This window comes from Erinaceus europaeus, chromosome X (assembly GCF_950295315.1).
Source record: "Erinaceus europaeus chromosome X, mEriEur2.1, whole genome shotgun sequence".
NCBI classification, from domain to species: domain Eukaryota; kingdom Metazoa; phylum Chordata; class Mammalia; order Eulipotyphla; family Erinaceidae; genus Erinaceus; species Erinaceus europaeus.
This window is the reverse complement of record NC_080185.1, coordinates 100,076,363-100,095,771: the sequence shown is the minus strand read 5'-3', so window position 1 is coordinate 100,095,771 and position 19,409 is coordinate 100,076,363. Positions and strand designations below refer to the sequence as shown.

Genomic DNA, 19,409 nt, shown 5'->3' with positions numbered 1-19,409 from the left:
AACATTTTTCAGTCATAGGTTTACCTTAACATCTCAAGGACAAAATCTGCCCCCCCCCCATACACACTTCTACTTCTCCTTCTTCATCTGCTTCTTTTTTTTTTTTTCTTTGTGTCTTAAAAGTATGGTCATGGTTTCTGACTTTTTTTTTTTTTTTTACCAGATTACTTATCAGCTCTGGTTTATGGGTGTTGTGGGGGATCAAACCTGGGACTTTGGAGCCTCAGGCATGCAAATCTTTTTGCATAACCATTATCCTATCTATCCTCATTGAACTCATGGTTTCAAATTAAACCTGCACTAGCCATTTTCAAAATGAAAGATACAGTCAGAGATGAATAGTAGTACAAGAGAAGGTGCTTCTAGCAACTTGACTCCATCAATATGGAAACAATTTATCTCTGAAAGTCCTAGGCTCCATAAATTCTCTCTCTGCTTCCTAGGGTTCTGTGATTTCTAGGTGTCTTTTAACTTTGAATTCCTTCCTTCTCCTGTGAATTACATTTGACAGAGGATGGGAGGGACTGTATCATTTAATAGGGTCCTTGACTGTTCTCTCTTTAAAACAAATTATTTATAAAATATCGACAAGACCATAGGATAAGAGGAGTACAATTCCACACAATTCCCACCACCAGAGTTCCAAAGATAGAGACAGACTGTTCTCTTTAAGCTGGTTGGAATGAAGCTGAGGGATGCTGGAACCCTTTGAACCCTCTAATCTCTGCTACTGTCCCTTGTTCTTACTCCCTGTTACCACCTTAGGGCCCTCCTCCTCAGTTCTTTTTTTTTTTTTTTTTGCTACATTCAGTAGAGAGGAGGAAATTTTTATATCTCTTTATCCAAATACACAACATTTTCCACTGCAAATTCCCTTGTCTTCACTTACCACAGCATCAGGAAAGGCCTATGATCATTTATTAGACAAATCCTTTTCCTCTACAGGCATTTTATTTAATTGTTCTAGGATAGGAAGGAGCTTTTTTGAAGGCCTCTATTTTTTTTTATTACTTCTAGGGAATGTATGTCTAGTTCACTAGGGGAGAATTTTTCCTTTGAGGTCCACTTATATAAGGAGGAAAGGATCAGGTAAGGCAATACATACTTAGAGGGTAGTAGTCTTGGGGCAGAAATTATTTTTTTATTTTATTTTTATTTTTTATCTTTATTTATTTGATAGACAACCAGAAATTAAGAGGGAAGGGGGAGATAGAGAGAAGTGACAGAGACTCCTGCTTCACCACTCACAAAGCTTTTCCCCTGCAGGTGGGACCAGGGGCTTGAACCCTGGTCTGTGTGCATTGTAACGTGCACTCAACCGAGTGCGCCACCACCCAACCCCTTTTTCCTTTCTTTCTTTCTTTCTTTCTTTCTTTCTTTCTTTCTTTCTTTCTTTCTTTTTTTTAGAGGACATGTTCTTCATGCATACTTTAAAAATTAAAAGCAGTCCATACACCAATAAAACACAAGAACAAAACTATAACTGACAAGATACAGTCATAAAAGAAGAAATATGGCAGTGTCATATATATTGTATGTACTCAATATGACATGATCAGGGAATTGTAAACCGAAGCAGTGATATATCATTTAGATTTGAGTTCACAGGTTTGAGAAAGTGATCTTATATGTGAGGAGTAGACAGTCTTCAAGGTATTTTTTTATTATTGTAAAAGACTTAAGTTTACCACAAAGTAGAAGGGCCAATATAATAAAAACTTTGATGTTCGTCATTTTATTTTACATATTTGAAGAATACACAACCCTCCCTAATCTGGTTCTCTTCTTCTTTGCCTCCTTCAGTATTCCTAATGCCAGCATTAGGCAATCACTCTGAAAATAAGCACACTTGTACTGGTGTTAAAAATGGAATTGCATCAGATTTTCTGATAGGCAAATTACCAATCTGTGTATCACCCTAGGAATTTAATCTCAGAATAACCAGATATGTGCATAAAATTTAGGTATGTACATTTTTCAGTTATTTATAATAAAAATAAAATCATGAATAGCAGCAGCAGACTAGTTAAATAATGAAGTTAAATAATGAATGCTCATACAATAGATGATGAAGCACCATGAAAATTTATACATGTTTCAAATTTTCTGATATATATATATATATATATATATATATATATATATTTGGTGAATAGGAAAATTTCCCCATGAATGTCATGCAAGATTCTGCCAGCAGTTCAGTATTAAAATGTGATTGTGTGTGCATGTTATGGATAGTTAAAGTAGAAAAAGAATGGTAAAGGGGAAAACATGAAATTAAATGATAGTTGAATTTATGGTGAGAGATAGTATATATTAAAATAAGCAGTTTGTTTACGCTGATCAGAGAATTTGTTTTAACCATCAGTTACTGCTTTCTTCCTCCCTCCCTCCCTCCCTCCCTCTTTCACATACAGGCCAGAGACTAGAGCAGGGTAAAATGTGCACTCTAAATTAGTGAGCTATTTCTCAGTTCACATCTAAATTAGGAGGAATGGTGTAAAGATTTGCAAGTGGAAAGCAATATATATATGGGGAGGGAAGGGGAGAGAGAAAAGGAGAGAGAGAGTTAGTTTGTTGAGCCTTAGCTTGATTCATGGGCTTTTGTTGGCCTGGAAAATCAACTAAGAGGGGGCACAGGCGGTAGGTAGTGCACATGGCAGCAAACCGCAAGGACCGGAATAAGGATCCTGGTACAAGCCCCTGGCTGGCTCCCCACCTGCAAAGGTGTTGCCTCACAAGCAGTGAAGCAGGTCTGCAGGTATCTTATCTTTCTCTACCCCTCACTGTCTCCCCTGCTTTCTCGATTCTCTGTCCTAGCCAACAACAGCCTCAATGGCAATAATAACAATAACGACAACAACAACAGCAACAAAACAGGAAAAAATGGCCTCCAGGAGCAGTGGATTCGTAGCAATAACCCGGGAGGCAAAATATATATATCAAGTAAAAGGAGCAAGAATTCAGCCTAGTTTGTTGACATTGTCTGAGGACTTGTGATTCAAGTTTGAATGCAGTTAGTAATTTTTGTTGCTTCCACCTGCAAGTCTAAAAAGTGGACATTTCAGTATTGGAAAATCCACTGTAAACCATGAAATTAAGCTGAATGAAAATTTCCCAATCATTTAGCACTCTAATTGGGATAGTTTGTGTGCTACAGAGTCAACTAAGTAGTTTCTCTTCCCATGAAGTCTTGGCTTGCCTCATCTAGGAAACAACCAGATTAAATACCTTACTAGACTCACTGGGCTGCTAGTTGTGCAGACCAAGTAAAATTTAACCAAGATTCTTCTTGATGTATAGCTGGGAGATCAGTAATGATAATTTCAGAAAGAATTCAATCTGTATCCTTTGTTTCCTTACTTCATCTTTAATGGAAAGTTCTGTAATTAGGATACATAACAGCTTTATAGAGAAATTTGAACCCACCTGAAATTTTGAGTATTGACATATCAGTAGTCTAGAAAAATGATCCCCCCTCCCAGTACCAGGACATATAGCGTTGTCCCAGCAGCTGAACTCCAGTATAAGGTTTGGGTGTTACATTTTAACTATTACTGTATAATAACAAACATCTTCATCTGTTTTGGCTGATTGATCCCAGGGCTGCAATGATTTGGTAAACCAACTTGGCAAGCTTTTCACTATGCTTCTGGGGAAGTTGTAATTCATAGGATGCAAAACTACCTCCAAATGGACTGTTGTCCCTTGCCCTCAATTATTTAGAGTGGGATGATACTCTGAATTCTCCTGGCCTTCAGGGTTGCATATTAGCATTTGTTCCAGGCTGCTGTCTGGTTTTGGCAAGGGGCCAACAGAGTGAATCACGCTTTAGGTTTTGTTCAGAGTATCTTTCTGTCCAGGGTATTTGCTGCGATCAACCAGGTGCGGTGAGTTCTTTGAGCATGGCCATTCCACTTGACCCAGTGCGCTTTGTGATTTTATCTAGGCAGTTTTATGAGTAGGTCTGTTTATAAATATAAAATACAGGGTCTGATACGTTTATGCTGTCTTTCCATTGGCCTACTTACAACAAAGAAGCTTTGAGTAATTGCCCTTTAAATTCCTTATTCAGTACATGGATGTTGAAGATATTGCTCAAGACATTTTTTTCTTTTGAGGACAGTGAGGATCATTTTTATCTCTTATCTCAAAATGATAAGTAATGAGGTTCTGGGCAGTGATTTGTTTTTATCCTAGGGATGCCAGGACTCTTGTAACCAATTGTGCTTTTTCTCCTGGCATTGTATACTCAAGCGATTTATCTCTTTATTTAACAAAGATACAGAACCTTTCAGCAAATTTTCTGTTTACTAACCTGAGGCCTCTCTTCAGGTTGTATAATCCTGAATCTCTTTTATTCTTGACTTTTACCCCCACTGTCATGCTTTTGTTAAAGATTCCCTCCCACCCCCGCCAGGGTTATCACTGGAGTTCGATGCCAGCACTGAATCCACGACTCCTGGCAGCCATTTTTACCCCATTTTGCCCCATTTTATTTTTTCACTTGACAGGTCCCAGAGAAATTGAGGGGGGAAGGGTGGATAGAAAGGGAGAGAATGATAGATACCTGCAGACCTGCTTACTGCTCCTGAAGCATCCTCCCTGCAGGTGGAAAGAAGGCTTTTTATTTTTTTAAAATTTTTTCATAGTTTTTTAAAATTTCATTTATTTATTTTCCCTTTTGTTGCCCTTGTTTTTATTGTTGCTGTTGTTATTGATGTTGCCGTTGTTGGATAGGACAGAAAGAAATGGAGAGAGGAGGGAAAGACGGGGGAGAACCTGCAGACCTGCTTCACCGCTTGTGAAGCGACCCCCCTGCAGGTGGGGAGCCGGGGCTCAAACAGGGATCCTTACACTAGTCCTTGCGCTCCTGGTCCTTGCGCTTTGTGCTGCATGCACTTAACCACTGCGTTACCGCCCAACTCCCTGCTTTTCATTTTTTTAAGATTTTTATTATTATTATTATTATTCATGAGAAAGAGAAAGAGAGAAAGAATCAGACATTACTCTGGTACACATGCTGTCGGGAATTGAACTTAGGACCTCATGCTTGAGAGTCCAGTGCCTTATCCACTAAGCTATCTCCAGACCACGGCTTTTTATTTTTTATCTTATGTACATCATCTTTAATTCTTTCTAGAACTAGGCAGCTAGGGAATGAGTAAATAGAATGAGTTTGATACTGAAAAGTTAAGTTGAATGTGTTTAATTGATGCCCATTTTGCTTTTGGTATTTATCATGATTTGATAGTAACTTAGAGTACCTAATTAGGCTACCTCCTAGAAGTATTTAGTCACTTGAAGTGAAAAAAATGATAAAGCAACAAGTATCCATATGCATACAATAATCCCAGCAAGAAATTATTCAACGCACAAACAATTTGTATCTTGACCTTTTCAATTTTCAGTTCCTGTCACCAAGAATCTTCTGTAGGACAGGAAACAGAGTCCCAGAAATATCTAAAGACTGATTAAAGACAGAACAAAGGAATAGCTCAAGGCATATTTCTTGGTCAAGGTCATCCCCCACACCCACCCTATGTGATCCATTGTTTTTACTGCCATACCATTTCCATTTCACAAAGGAAAAATTCTTTTAGTTAAACTTCCCTTGTGTGTTTTCAATTCCTAGGCATTAAGAAGAAAACTGGCTAAATACACTCTTAATTTTCTCAGTGATAAACTCTTGCTTTCCCTAGAGGCTCTGATAGCACTCTCTCTGGATGTCTAAATCTAGATCCTTAAATTTATCTATTCCAAGGAAATAATAAAATATGGAAGGAACAAGTTACATTTTGAATATGTACTGCTATATTATTTGTAACAGCAAAATAAGGCCAGTTCTTAATAGCTGCAATATTTTTTTTTACTGTGTGGATGTGACATAGTTTATTTCTGAAAGACAACATTTAGGGCAGGGTTAAATTGTGGTTTCTGAATATAATGCAGCCATTAAGAGTTGTGTTTATGATTTAATTTCTTAAAAAGATTATTACAGTACATGAATGACCAAGATAGAATATCATATGAGCTCAACTAGTAAGAATTCTTACTATTGTATGGTGTGAAGCACTTCAATTTCTTTACTGAAACCATTTTTTTTCCAAATCACTTTACTGGAGGGGGGTTATTCTTTCTTTTTTAAAAATAATACACAATTTTCTTAATTATGGGAGAAACACTAGACCAACACTTCATTATTTTATGTGGTGTGGGTCTCACACATGCAAGACATGTGCATTACTGCTCAACTACCTTCCTGACCCTACTCAGAAATTATTTTTGATGAAAAAGCTATACATGTTGTTTATTTAAGAATGTATCCTGCGGGCACTGGGTGGTGGTGCGCCTGGTTGAGTGCATGAGGACCGGGGTTCAAGACCTGGTCCCACCTGCAGAGGGAAAGCTTCACAAATGGTGAAGCAGGGCTATAGAAAGAATGTATTCTGTAAGATATTTCTTCTCCTCCTCCTTCTCCTTCCTTATTTTATTTGATAGGAAAGAAAAATTGAAAGGGAGGGGGAGAGAGACATTTGTAGCACTGCTTCACCACTCATGAAACTTGCATTTGTATGTGGGGGCGGGGGCTTGAACCAGGGTCCTTGTGCATGGTAATGTGTGTATTCAACTGGGTGTGCCACTGCCTGGCCTCCTCCAAAACTTTTTCTTTAGAATTGAGGTTGATATTTTAGTTGTTTGCATCAGGCCATACATCTGGCTCTCCCAGTAGCATTAATTACATATCCTTGAATATATTCAGGATAGTGACATGCTTGATGTCACAGAAAGAATTCTTCCTTTTAAATCCTCAGAGCTGTACCAGATTTGTCCCACATATTTGTGATGATTTATCAGTGCCATTTTTTGTGTGATATGTATATGTATGAGTATGCAAGGAATATTAAAAATGTGAGGGCTGCATCCAGTTGAGCATACACATTACCATGTACAAGGATCTGAAACAAAACAAGTAAAGGGAAAAATGGCTACCAGGAGCAGTGAATTCACAGTGCATTCACCAAGCCCCAGCTATAACCCTGGTGGCAATTAAAACTAAATATATGAGAGCCGTTTCTGATTGAGTTTAAAGTGCTCTTAGCTTTCAGACAGCACCCACCATCCACAGCTCCTTGAGTTCCTCCTTGTCTGCTGCCACTTTGGCCACCTTGCCCACACCACATGTTCTGGTCCCACTCTCACCACTGTTTTCAGCTCATAGCAGCAGTCAAGTCAGGGGCCGCCAGCTACATGGCATTCCCATTCCAGAAAGGCTGGGGTTTGAAATCGCGTATTTTAGAATCAAAGAGATAGTAGCACATGGGGAAAAAAGTATATTTTGAGAAGATGGAATATTTAAAGTCTCTCATCTGCTCTTGGTCTTAGGCAAAACAACATGTTCTCTGTTCTGAAGCCTACATTGAACAGGCATGAAAGACAAATTAAAATGTGCATACAATGAAGATATTAGAGAGTGTTATTTCATTTCCATGGGATTTCAGGGAGTTTGAAGTAGAAAAACAGACTGCAGAAGGGACAGGGCTTGCACCACTGGACACCCCAAGAAAAACCCCAGATTCTAGACCTTCCTTGGAAGAAGCCTTTGAAATCAAAATGAACAAAGATGACATGAAGCTAGAGCCATCTATGTCCGACCACAGCATATGACTGTACCGGGGCCTGGCTCCCCTAGTCCTGGGGCCAGTCAGCAGAGATGGACTGTCTTCCTGTGGGTCCAGGCTACACCTAAGGGGAACAAGGGCTACCTCCAGCTGGGGGCAGCTCAGCTTGGCTGCAGGCATTCTCCTGAGACTAACAGAGTCCCAGAGTCCTATGCAGTGGAGTAAACAAGGTGAAACCTAAAAAAAAAAAAAAAAAAAAAAAAAAAGTTGAGCTCTTGGAGTTACTTAGTATATCTGACCTCAGTTATAAGAATTATGGGATTGCAGAAATAGCTCACCTGTCTGGCCCAGATCCAAATCTAGGAACCATATGGGAAATGCTCTGGCACTGGAGGAAGCCCCAGTGCTGTGGTTTCTCTTCCTCTTTGTGTCTGTCTGAATGACAAAGCATGCAGAAGTGATGGAATCACTTTTACAGGAGGCCCCAACTCCACAGAAATAGAATAAAATAAAGAAAAATCCCCCCCAGCTCGTCTCTCGCTTATGGTAGTATTTAAAATTGAAGGAAATGCTATATCGTTATAAAATAAAATAAAATAAAATAAAAATCTCAATGCCTTATGCTTATAAGATCACATTTAAAGCATCAGTTTGTTTGCTTTTAACTAAGATTGTATGCTGTCATATGCCTAAGATAATAAACAAAGCCACATTGCTTTCTTGCTACTTTTTCACTCACACATGATGTCCATTATGCATTGATTTTGTCCAGCAATATTAACTTTAACTGATCGTTCTCCTATCTGAAGAATCTTATTAAAATTTAATCAGTAAACTAAAAATAAGCAGCTAATGCCATAGTGCATTCTGGTAACTCGTAAAAAAAATAAGAAGAAAGTAAAAGCCTAAGGCCAGCTTGTGAGTTTAAAAGAAAGTGAGTATATAGTCATTTGCTACTCAGTGTACACACACACAGACACAGTCAGTTTTCCTCTCTTGGATTACTGTGATGTACTGGGACTATAGATACACTTTTTTTATTTGTAGAATATATACTGTTTTTCATATTAGCACTAAACTGCCAGGAGAGAGAGATTGGAGTTTGTATATAAATAATATGATATAAAGCCCCCCATTATGTCTCTTGTTTTCCTCAGAAAAGCTTTTCTGGACAGTGACTATAGTTAATACAATTCATGTAAAAATTTAAGACATTTAAAAATTCTTTTTATCGGATTTTAAAAAGTTTTATTTTCATGAGAGACAAAGAGAAAGCCAGAGTACTGTTCAGCTTTGCTATATGCTGGCACTTGAACCTGGAACCTGGGACTTGAGGCATGAAAGTCTGGTGCACTACTGCTGCACTTTCTTCTCAGTCTAACAGGCAACATGATTCTTGAATTAAGTCCTATGTACTATACTTTCTATCAACCAGAAATGAAGCAAATCTTACCTATGGGAATTATCTTCATACTAGTCTTTCTTTACTTTTTTTTTTTTTTTTGGTTTCACTAATGTGTTAGACTTGTTTCTCTTCTCAAAACAGATATGTATGTAGAGAAGAGCCTAGCCTTATGCCTGCTATTATTTCTTTCTTCTTTTTGATTATGCCTGTTCTGCTGGTCAAAAGCACTTGTTTTCACAGTAGTGCACTTGTTTTCACAGTAGTGCAGAGGATCCATCAATTTAGAAAATGTTCACTTAGAGGATGGGTGGTAGCACACCAGTGCATATCTTACAGTGTGGAAGAGCCTGGGTTCCAGCTCCTAGTCCCCACCAGAAGTGGTGAGGCAGTGCTGCAGGTGTCTGTCTCTCTTTCTATCTCTCCTTTGCCTATCAAATTCTTTCTGTCTCTGGTCAATACATGTATACATACATATTATAAAAATAATGAAAGTATCATTTTTCTCATTTTAAAAATAGTGTGTTTTTTATTTTAATGGACAAAATACTTGAAGCAGTCACTTTAAAAAAATGCCCAAATGGCCAGTTAACATTCAAAAAGTTATTGAACCTCATTGCTTCTTAGGAAAATGAACAATGGTTGCTACTATTACCCGCCAGAATGACAAAATTTAGAAAAACAATACCAATAGTCTGCAAAAATGTGAAGCAACTAGACAGAGGAGACGCGTACTGGTTATGTAAAAGACTTTCATGCTGCTGCAGATGGTGTACCCAGGAGTAGATTTTTCTGACACATTTGGAATTGTAGAAGTTGGGGGAAAGGTCACAATTGGATAATAGATTGGTGTTTTATTGAATGAAAGTGATAATCAATACATCACGGTGGATGAAATAATCTTTCAGTTAGGCAATACAGTTGACTTCAAGTGATTTATAAAACATCTAGGTTATGGGCTGTATTTGTAATGATGACTTTTATTCACTAAGGAACTTTTATAATTTTTGGCATGATTTATTTAAATAGTTACAACACTATCTTTAATATTTTATTGTGTACTTCAAATATAAGTCTCACCATCATATAAAATTCATAACTCTAACTTAAACGTTATTAGAGAATTTTCTGTTATCCGTGGTGGCTGGATCTTTATGTTTTAATATATTTATGTTAGGTCTACTTGTGTTTCTTTGGACTTACTGATTTATGAAATATCAGCAAACAACTTCATTATATACAGGATTTAGCAAATAGTAGTCCAGTACCTGTTCTTATGTGGTCTACAAAGTGAGAATGGCTTTTACAATTATATTGATATTTTAAACTTTTTAAAAATCATTTTACAGGGGGGTTAATGGTTTGAAGTACAGTTGTTGACACATGGGTAATTTTTGTTTTCCTTCAGGGTTACCACTGGGGCTTGGTACTGGCACTACGAATCTACCACTCCTGGTGGCCATTTTTTCATTTTCAATTTTATTTGATAGGACAGAGAAATTGAGAGCGGGGAGGGAGATAGGGAGCAAGAAAGATAGACACCTGCAGACCTGCTTCACTACTTGTGAAGCATCCCCACAGCAGGCAGAGAGCAGGAGCTCAAACCTGGGTCCTTACACATGGTACTATGTGCGCTTAACTGGGTGCACCACCTCCTGGCCCCCACATGCATAAAAATGTTCATCTCCCCATGATAGGTAACTGTAAAACACTCTCACCTCAGCCTATGTCCTTTTTCATCATCAACCAGGACTTGAAAGCTCCCCACTCCCCTTTCCCAGAGTCTTTTGCTTTGGTGTAATACACCAAACCCAATCCAAGTTCTGCTTTTTGTTTCCCTTTTCTATTTTTTTCCTGAACTTTTAAAAAAATATTTATTTCCTTTTGTTGTCCTTGTTGTTTTATTGTTGTAGTTATTACATTACTGTTGTTGTTATTGATGTCTTTGTTGTTGGATAGGACAGATAGAAATGGAGAGAGGAGGGGAAGACAGAGAGGGGGATAGAAAGATAGACAACTGCAGACCTGCTTCACCGCCTGTGAAGCGACTCCCCTGCAAGTGGGGAGCTGGGGACTCAAACCGGGATCCTTATGCCAGCCCTTGTGCTTTGCGCCAGGTGCGCTTAACCCATTGTGCTACCGCCTGACTCCTTTTTCCTCAACTTCTGCCCATGAGTGAGATCATCCCATATTCATCCTTCTCTTTCTTCTTTCTGGCTTATCTCACTTAACATCATTCCTTCAGCCTTCATCTGAGATGGAGAAGGTGAATTCATCATTCTTAATAGCTGTGAGCAATATAATATATATATCACAACTTTCTCACCCATCTGGTTTTGGACACCTAGTTTGTTAGGTGTCCAAAAAACAGGGCAGTGGCGCATCTGGTGGAACACAAGTGTTTCAGTGCACAAAGATCCAGGTTCAAGTCCCTGGTACCCACCTGCAGGGGACAACTTCATGAGTGCTGTACTGCTGCAACCGTCTCTCTTTCTCCTTCATTCTCCTTTCCCTATCACTTTATCTGTCTCTCTCCTCCAATTAAGTAAAAAAAAAAAAGTAAAAATATTTTTGAAAATTTATAAAAACAGAAGTGCAAACACATGCATGTACACACAGAGACTCAGTCCGGATGAAAGAATAGAATAAGAGCTACAGAGGATCAGAGCAGGAAAATCCTGGTAACAAAGGGAAGCAGAGGCCAGGAAGGTTACCTGCAACCAGGAGTTCAGGTTGGGGGCCTTGGGGGTAAGTTGATATAGGTAGTTGGTCTTGAGCTCTGTATCTCTGTAAAGAAAGGGAACTGTCTTCGGAAGATTCCTTCTGAACTAGTAGGCGAGGCAAGCTGACAGGTAATATGATTTTTCCTTCCTTGGTTTTATCTTCCCTAGAAGAGCATCACCTCCAGTGCGGTGCCCGTTCTCTGCCGTGGTGACCTCTGGAGAGGCGTCCTCTGAAAATCCTGGCCCATGCCTGACAGCCCTTTCCTTTGTGGCTTCCCTAATACAACTAAGATAGACTTGCTTCTTTTCAAAAAGATATTAAGTATTAAAGCATAAATAAGAAATGAAATGAAATACAAGAAGTCCTTCCAGATTCACCTAGCTTCTCTAATATTGTCCCTGTCCATGCCACTCTCAGAGTCAAATCTTTTTCTGTGCTTCCAGCGCCAAGACATCTTCAAATTTAGCTACATGATTCCCTTGCTTAACTTTTTCATGACTTACTCTAAGGTGTTACATTTTAGCACACTTGGGGCGGGGAGGGTCTGGCACAATTCCACCACTTCCACTAGGCTCACTTACCCCCTTTTAATATCAGAATGAAACAAGGGGGGGGTACCATAGCACCACTCCACAGTTCATGCATGTGTCTTCCCCACTGCCATACGTGGTGCTCCTGTGTAGTGCTGGAGGCTTGAACCTGGGTCCTCATATATGGTAAACTGTGTGCTCTACTAGGTGAGCTATTCTCGGCCCCTAGCATGTTATTTCCCCCCTTACCAGAGCACTGCTCAGCTCTGTCTTAAGGTAGTGCCAGTGTTTGAACCTGGGACCTCTGGGACCTCTTGTCTGAAGACAAGAAAGTCTGTTGTAGAAACCACGGTGTTATTTCCCCAACTCTGAATGTGTATTTTTTTTTTTCTGGAGTGATAAAGCTCTTATATTTAGCTGTATATAACACTTGTTTTATGTGCCTGCATTAGATGTTAAAATTGGGATGATAGGACCAGTGGAATAGCTCACTTGAATAGTGCACTGCTTTGCCATGCGTGGGACTCAGGTTCAAGCCTGACCCTCAATGTATTGAGGAAAGCTTTGATGCTGTGGTATCTTTTATTTCTCTCCCTCTCCCCTCCCCTCCCCTCTGCTCCCTTTCCCTCCCCTCCTCTTCCTTCTCCCCCCCCCCTTAAAGGTGAAGGATCTTCTTGTGAATGAGTGTTAGCACTTCTGCTGTTTCCTAATTTTATCCCAGAATACTTCATCTAAAGATCTAAAGGGTCAGGAGCCACTAGCTTCAGAGCTAAACTTTCTGTGGTGCTGGGTTTCTATTGAAGTAAATCTGGGTTGCATCAAGGAGAAATCCCAGTGGGTAGGACTGCAGGCTTCCACTTCAGTTCAGCCTGATGACTTTTACAGTTCCTTATAGTTCCAAAAATCTCTGATCATCTAGCCACTTTGACTTCTTTCTTGACTCATTTTATGGTCCATGCAATTAACACCTTGTTAAAAAAGAAAATGAAATTTTAGGACTTCAAGAGGCATTAGCAGCTTTCTTGTCCATTTGTCCAGAGACTTAAGAACAGGATGTTTGAGAAATGTTGATTGCTTATAAAAAAGGAATAAATAACTAACTATACTGAAAGACTATACTTTCCTCATATTCAGTAGCATTTTATAAACTGAAAAGTCAGCCTATGATGACGTTTGCAGTGCATAAATCATTGAACTCTGTTATGTGGAAAACTGAGACATGTTACACAGTACCAACTACTGTATCACTGTTGACTGCAAACCATTACCCCCCCCATAACGAAAAAACTATTGAACTCTCAAGCATGAGGTTCCAATTTTGATCCCTAGTTTTTACATGTGCCAAAATGATGCTCTAGTTTTTATCTCTTTACCCAAAGACAGAATTTCTTACATTTGACCACAGCCCTGGTTTTGACATCCTTTGGAAGGCAGTGTATGAAACACCTAATTTTCCCCCACCCCTGCCTTTGAAAATTGGAGCTATAGGAGCCAGGCGGTGGCCCACCTGGTTAAGTGCACACATCACAGTTCACAAGGACTCAGGTTCAAGTCCCTGGTGCCCACCTGCAGAGAGGAAACTTCACGAATGGTGAAGCAGGGCTGTAGGTGTCTCTCTGTCTATCTCCCTTTTCCCTCGCAATTTCTCTGTATTTAATAAATAAATAAAAATATTTTTAAAAGGAAAATTGGAGCTATAAAATTATTTTCCAGTGTCTCACAGCTAGTCTCAATTTGTGATTTACTTTTGGATTGACTGGTGCATGACTACTCCCTCTTGGCTTTTCTTATCAGGTCTCAGTCTGCTATTTATTCTCTTAATTACCTCTGGTCCATGATGCTTTAACTACACCCCTCCCTCTCCTTGACTACATTGAGATATAATTGACATGTAACATTGAGTAAGTTTAAGATGTACAACATGATGGTTCAATAATTTTATATTGTGAAATGTTTAGTTACCCCAACAATAGCAAATAGATCTATCACCTTACACATTTACCCCAATAATAGCAAATAGATTTATCATCTCACACATTTATTTATTTTGTATTGAGCATTTTGGGTCTATTTGCTATACATTTACCCCCAGAACTTAGCTTAAAACTGGAAGTTTGTGCCTTTTAATAGCCTTCACCATTCTCTCTTCCCTACAATCACCAGTTTACACTGTTTTTAGGATTTTTTTTTCTTTGCCACTAAATTTTGTTGCTGGGACTCAGAACCTGCACTATGACTCCACTTCTACTGATGGCTTTTTTTTTTTTTTTTTTTGACATATGGTGAGGGTGAAGTAGATAGACAGACAGATACCTGCAGCACTGCTCCACTGCTTGTGAAGTTTATTCTCTGATGGTCAGGTCTGGAGGCTTGAACTGAGGTTCCTCAGACATGGTAATGTGCATTCTACTGGGTGTGACACCACTCAGTCCCAGGAACTTGTTAAGATTCCACATGTTATATAGTATTCTCCTTTCTCTGATTTATTTCCTAGCATAATGCCGTCAAAGTTCACTCATGTTGTCAATTGACAGAATGTATCTTTATAAATGACTAGATCCCTTTTTTTTTTTTTTGGTGAGTGTGTGTATGTCCAACCATATGTTGGGAGATCTTTCTATGTTTTGATTCTTGCAAGTAGTGATGCAGTGAAAATGGTGTAACAGAAATCTTCCACATACAGATTCTAACTCTTTGCTGAAGTGGAATTGCTGGATTCATGTCAATTTGCCATTTTTTTTTTGTAATTCTATGAAGAACTTCCACTGTTATCATAGTGGTTATTATTGTGGCTCTGATTTGCATTTCCCTGGTGACTAGTGATGTCTATATTTTTTAATAGTTATATGAGTTCATTGTACATTTTTGGATGTTGGTATTCTGTTGGATATGTGGCTTGAAAATATATTCTCCCATTCCTTAAGTTATTTTCCATTTTATTGATCCACTTCTTTTGCTTTGCTTCTACTTCTTAAAGTAGTCCAATTTACTTAGTTTGCTTTTTGCTGTCAAATCACTACAAAGAGAATGACGAGGGTTTTCCCATTTTCTTTGAGGGGTTTTATACTTCACATCTTACATCTCAGCCTTTAATTTTTAGTTGATTTTTATCATTGATTTAAGGTTTAGCTCTATTTTTCATGAGAATATCTAGTTTTCCCAGCACCATTCATTGAAGAGACTATCTTTTCCTCTATGGAGTAGTCTTGGCTCCTTTACAAAATGTTAGTTTTGCCTAAATGTGTGGGTTTACTTCTTGGTCCTTGACTGTTCTTATTTGACTGTTTTATACCAGTACCATACCTATTTTTTGGGGGGGAACCATATTTTTATGGTAGAGAATGGGGGAGAGATGGACCCAGAACATCTTTTAGCTCTAGCAAGTGGTGGCAGTAAGTACAGTGATACCTGGGACCCGGGGGACTTGAGACATGCTAGTTCTGAGTGCTCTGACATGGAATCATCTCCCAGACCCTGTACTGATCTACTTTGATTACTGTTGGGTTGTTGGAAAAATCATGACTCATTTCTCCATAGAAAAATTACAGCCCAATAGAACTTTGTGATATAGTTTGAAATTAAAAAGTGTGATGCTTTCAACTTTGTTCTTCTTTCTCAAATTTGTATTGGATGCATAAATATTTACAATTGTTACATCTGGAAGAGCTGACCTACTTTTACTATATAATTATTTGTCTCTTGTGACTAATTTTTTTTTTAACCAGAGCTCACATCTCAGCTCTGGCATATGGTGGTGCAGGGGATTGAACCTGGGACTTTGGAGCCTCAGGCATGAGAGTCTTTTTGCATAACCATAGCTGTCAACCCTGCACTTGTGACTATTTTTAAAATCTGTTGTCAGGCATCATCATTTAACATCCAGGTTATGTTTCAAGAAATGCATTGTCAAGTACACTCATTGTGTGGACCTTACAGCATGCAATGACATAAAACTAGATGGCATAGTTAATTTTTCAGTTAATTTACTGGAATATCTGAAATGTCAGAGACAAAAATAGCTATTTCTGCTTTCTTTTGACTACTACTTACGTGAAATGTATTACCCACCCATCATCACCTGTTCTGTTTCCTTAAAATCAAAGTTGAATTTCTTGTAGGCAGCATATTTTGCGATCTTGGCTTTGATTCACTTTATTTTCTTTTTTCCCCCACTAGGGTTTTCACTAGGACTCCTCATGATGCCACTGTTTCCAGTGGTCATTTCCCCCCTTTTGGCCATTCTTTTAGAGAAAGGCATCTTTAGCACTACTCTACTGCTTGTAAAGCTTCCCTCCTGCAGATTGTGACTGGGAACTTGAACCCAGGTCCTCCAGCATAGTAATGTGTGCACTGTACCAGGTGTCTAGGTGTCTTTTGACTTGATAATTCAGTCATTTACATTATAGTGAGTCCTAGTAAGGCCATTTTGGTCAATGTTGTTTTGTAATAATGTTGGTGAGAAAAAAATCTATTTCTTGCAGGTAATACTGTCTGTGTGGCCCTTGTTTTCTCCTTGAATGCTTGGGTCTTCTTAAGTGTTGTTATATATGCACATTAGCTTATTTATTTATTTTTATTTCAAATTTCATTTATGTATTTATCATTGGATAGAGACAGAGAAACTGAAAGGGGAGGGGGACATAGAGGGGGGAAAGAGACAGAAAGACACCTGCAGCCCTGCTTCCTCACTTGTGAAGCTTTCCCTTTGCAAGTGGGGACCAGAGCCTTGGACCCAGACCCTTGCACACAGTGATCTGTGCGCTTAACCATGTGTGCCACAGCCTGGTCACCACGTTTGCTTCATTGATGAGTCTCATCTGTGCCAGTCTGAGTGAGTGTGAGTATATATACTCTGTGATGGAAAGCCATCCTTTCCAAGTTGGGTCTCATCTGTTGTCCTATGCTGCTTAAACTGGAATAAGATTATGAATGAATGAATGAATGAATGAATGAATGAGTGAATGAGTGAATGAATGAGCACATTACCCTTTAATATTACAAGTGCTTGAAGTTTTCATTTAGAAGTTCGGTGACATTTTTGTGCTTACAAGTAGAACAATTAAACTGTGGTAAACCTATGGTAAAATCTTGTTCCACTAAAAATCATAGTTTTCAAGAACCCATTTAAGACTTAATGTCATTTTTGATAGGGATTCACTACATTAATTTTAACCCATTGAATCCTCCTCTAGTCATTGTATTCTTCAGCTCTAAGGCTTGTTTTGATAGTTTCCATTTCCTTTTGGATTTGTCAGGCTGGTGATTGCTGTTAGGCAAGGCCACTGATTGGGCTTCTTGTTGGGTAGAGCTATGTGCTCCGTTACTGGGTGGGGTTGCTGGCTGAGCTTCTTGCCTGTGCAAGGTTGCTGGCTGTGCTCAGCAGTTGGGCAGGATTTTAGGCTGAGCTGCTTGTCAAAGATTTGGAGGCTGGACACCGTGGCTGGGTAGGATTATAGACAGAGCGCTACATCTTTAGTACTGTTGTAGGCTGGGACCCTCGTGTTATCCTAGTTTATTCCTTGGTTGTGTGTGTATTGATTAAAAATCTCCCCACAAGGGCTGGGTGGTGGTGCACCTGGTTGAGCACACATGTTAAATGTGCAAGAACCCAGATTCACACCCCCAGCCCCCACCTGCAGGGGGAAAGCTGTTCCAACAGTTGGACAGGACAGCTAGCTTGGCTCCCTGACGAAGTTGGGCTATAGGGTGGGCTGTACAGTTGCTCTAGCTCTTTGGTCAGGCCTCCAAGACTAGTCAGGCAGGGCTAGAGGCCATGTTCAGCAGTTGGATGGGGCTAGGAATTCCTTTCCCTTCCTGGGCAGGGCAGTAGAACAGCCTCTCCTGCCAATACCACCCATTGACTGGGAGTCTGGATCAGGCAAAACTGCCAGCTAAGCTCTCTGACCAAAGGGGGCCACTGGCTCAGCTTTACAGATGGCTCGAACTGCTGGCTAGGATTTCTGCTGTGCTGCTGCTGCAAGCAAGAATGCTATATCTACTGAGACCTGAGTACTGGTTGTTAATGGCCCCCCGCCTCCCCTCCACCTTCTCCATCTCTCTCTGATCCTCTCACTTGTCCGGTCCCAAAGGTCCCTCCAGGGACCACACAAGACCTGGTGAGCCTGCTGGAAAGTGTCCCACATGCTCGGGGAGTTGGGTATCCACACTGGGCTTCTCACGATAGAAAACCTAGTCCCGGGGTAGGAGGGCTTTCTGTGTGACACTTTGCCAGCACACAGGGGCAGTGCTGTCAGTGTGCCCATCTCACTTACCCTTATAAGGTCTCTTATCCAGTGGAGTGCTTCACTCTGACCCTCGATCCTGGAATTCTCACAGTGGCATCATCTTTTGCTAGTTGGTCTGTGAGAGAGATTAAAGTCAGGAATAACCTATGTGGCTGTAATAGCGCTCCCCTGTATGTTCAACTTCCAGTAAGGTATCCATTCCTTAACCAGCAGATAGATTTCGTCTTACCCTTTTGCTTCTCTGATGCTTAGCTCCATACTGGGAATGCGATGAGTGAACATTTTGCTAGCACTATGATTGAAGCCAGTCAGAAAAGGAAGCAGTTTGCTATCAGTTTGCTTCTGTGGATTTTCACCTTTTAAAAACAGAGTTCTTTTAAAAAGAGAATTTTCCCTCAATGCCTGAGTTTGCAGTGTATAATTTTTCCTTCAAAATTTTATGCTTTCAGTAGGTTCATGGTTATTGTTTCACGGTTTTTATTAGTAATAACTCTGTCGCGGGTAATTTGATTGGGGACACTGCTGTTTGACACCTAGGAAAATGTTACACTACAAGGACTATTGGATTTGTTACAGAATGATAATTGAAGAGAGACCAGGGATAGGCAAACTAATAACATGCTAGGAATGTTATTAAAACTGGACATTTTGATATTTTCATGCACCGTCTTTTTGTTTATATCAACCACCACCTTTCTAAGAGATAAACAAACAATTTGTCTTTTTTTTTAATTTGGCAAGGGCAGAAACTAATGTCAGCTAATCAAAGCTACAATAAATTAATATAGCACCCATGCTTCTAGAGTACTATGGTCTCGTCCTATGAAGTAAGATAACTGTGATGGAGAAAACACTGATGGTAAGGGGGCCAGGTTGGAACCCTCTG

At 39.5% G+C, this 19,409-nt stretch overlaps 1 protein-coding gene across 3 annotated transcripts in view; it reads left to right on the top strand.

Moving 5' to 3' along the window:
* The window catches only part of PRRG1 (proline rich and Gla domain 1), a 97,510-nt gene that overhangs the window by 30,628 nt on the left and 47,473 nt on the right, over positions 1 to 19,409 (top strand). The gene's annotated exons all lie outside the window — the stretch shown is intronic.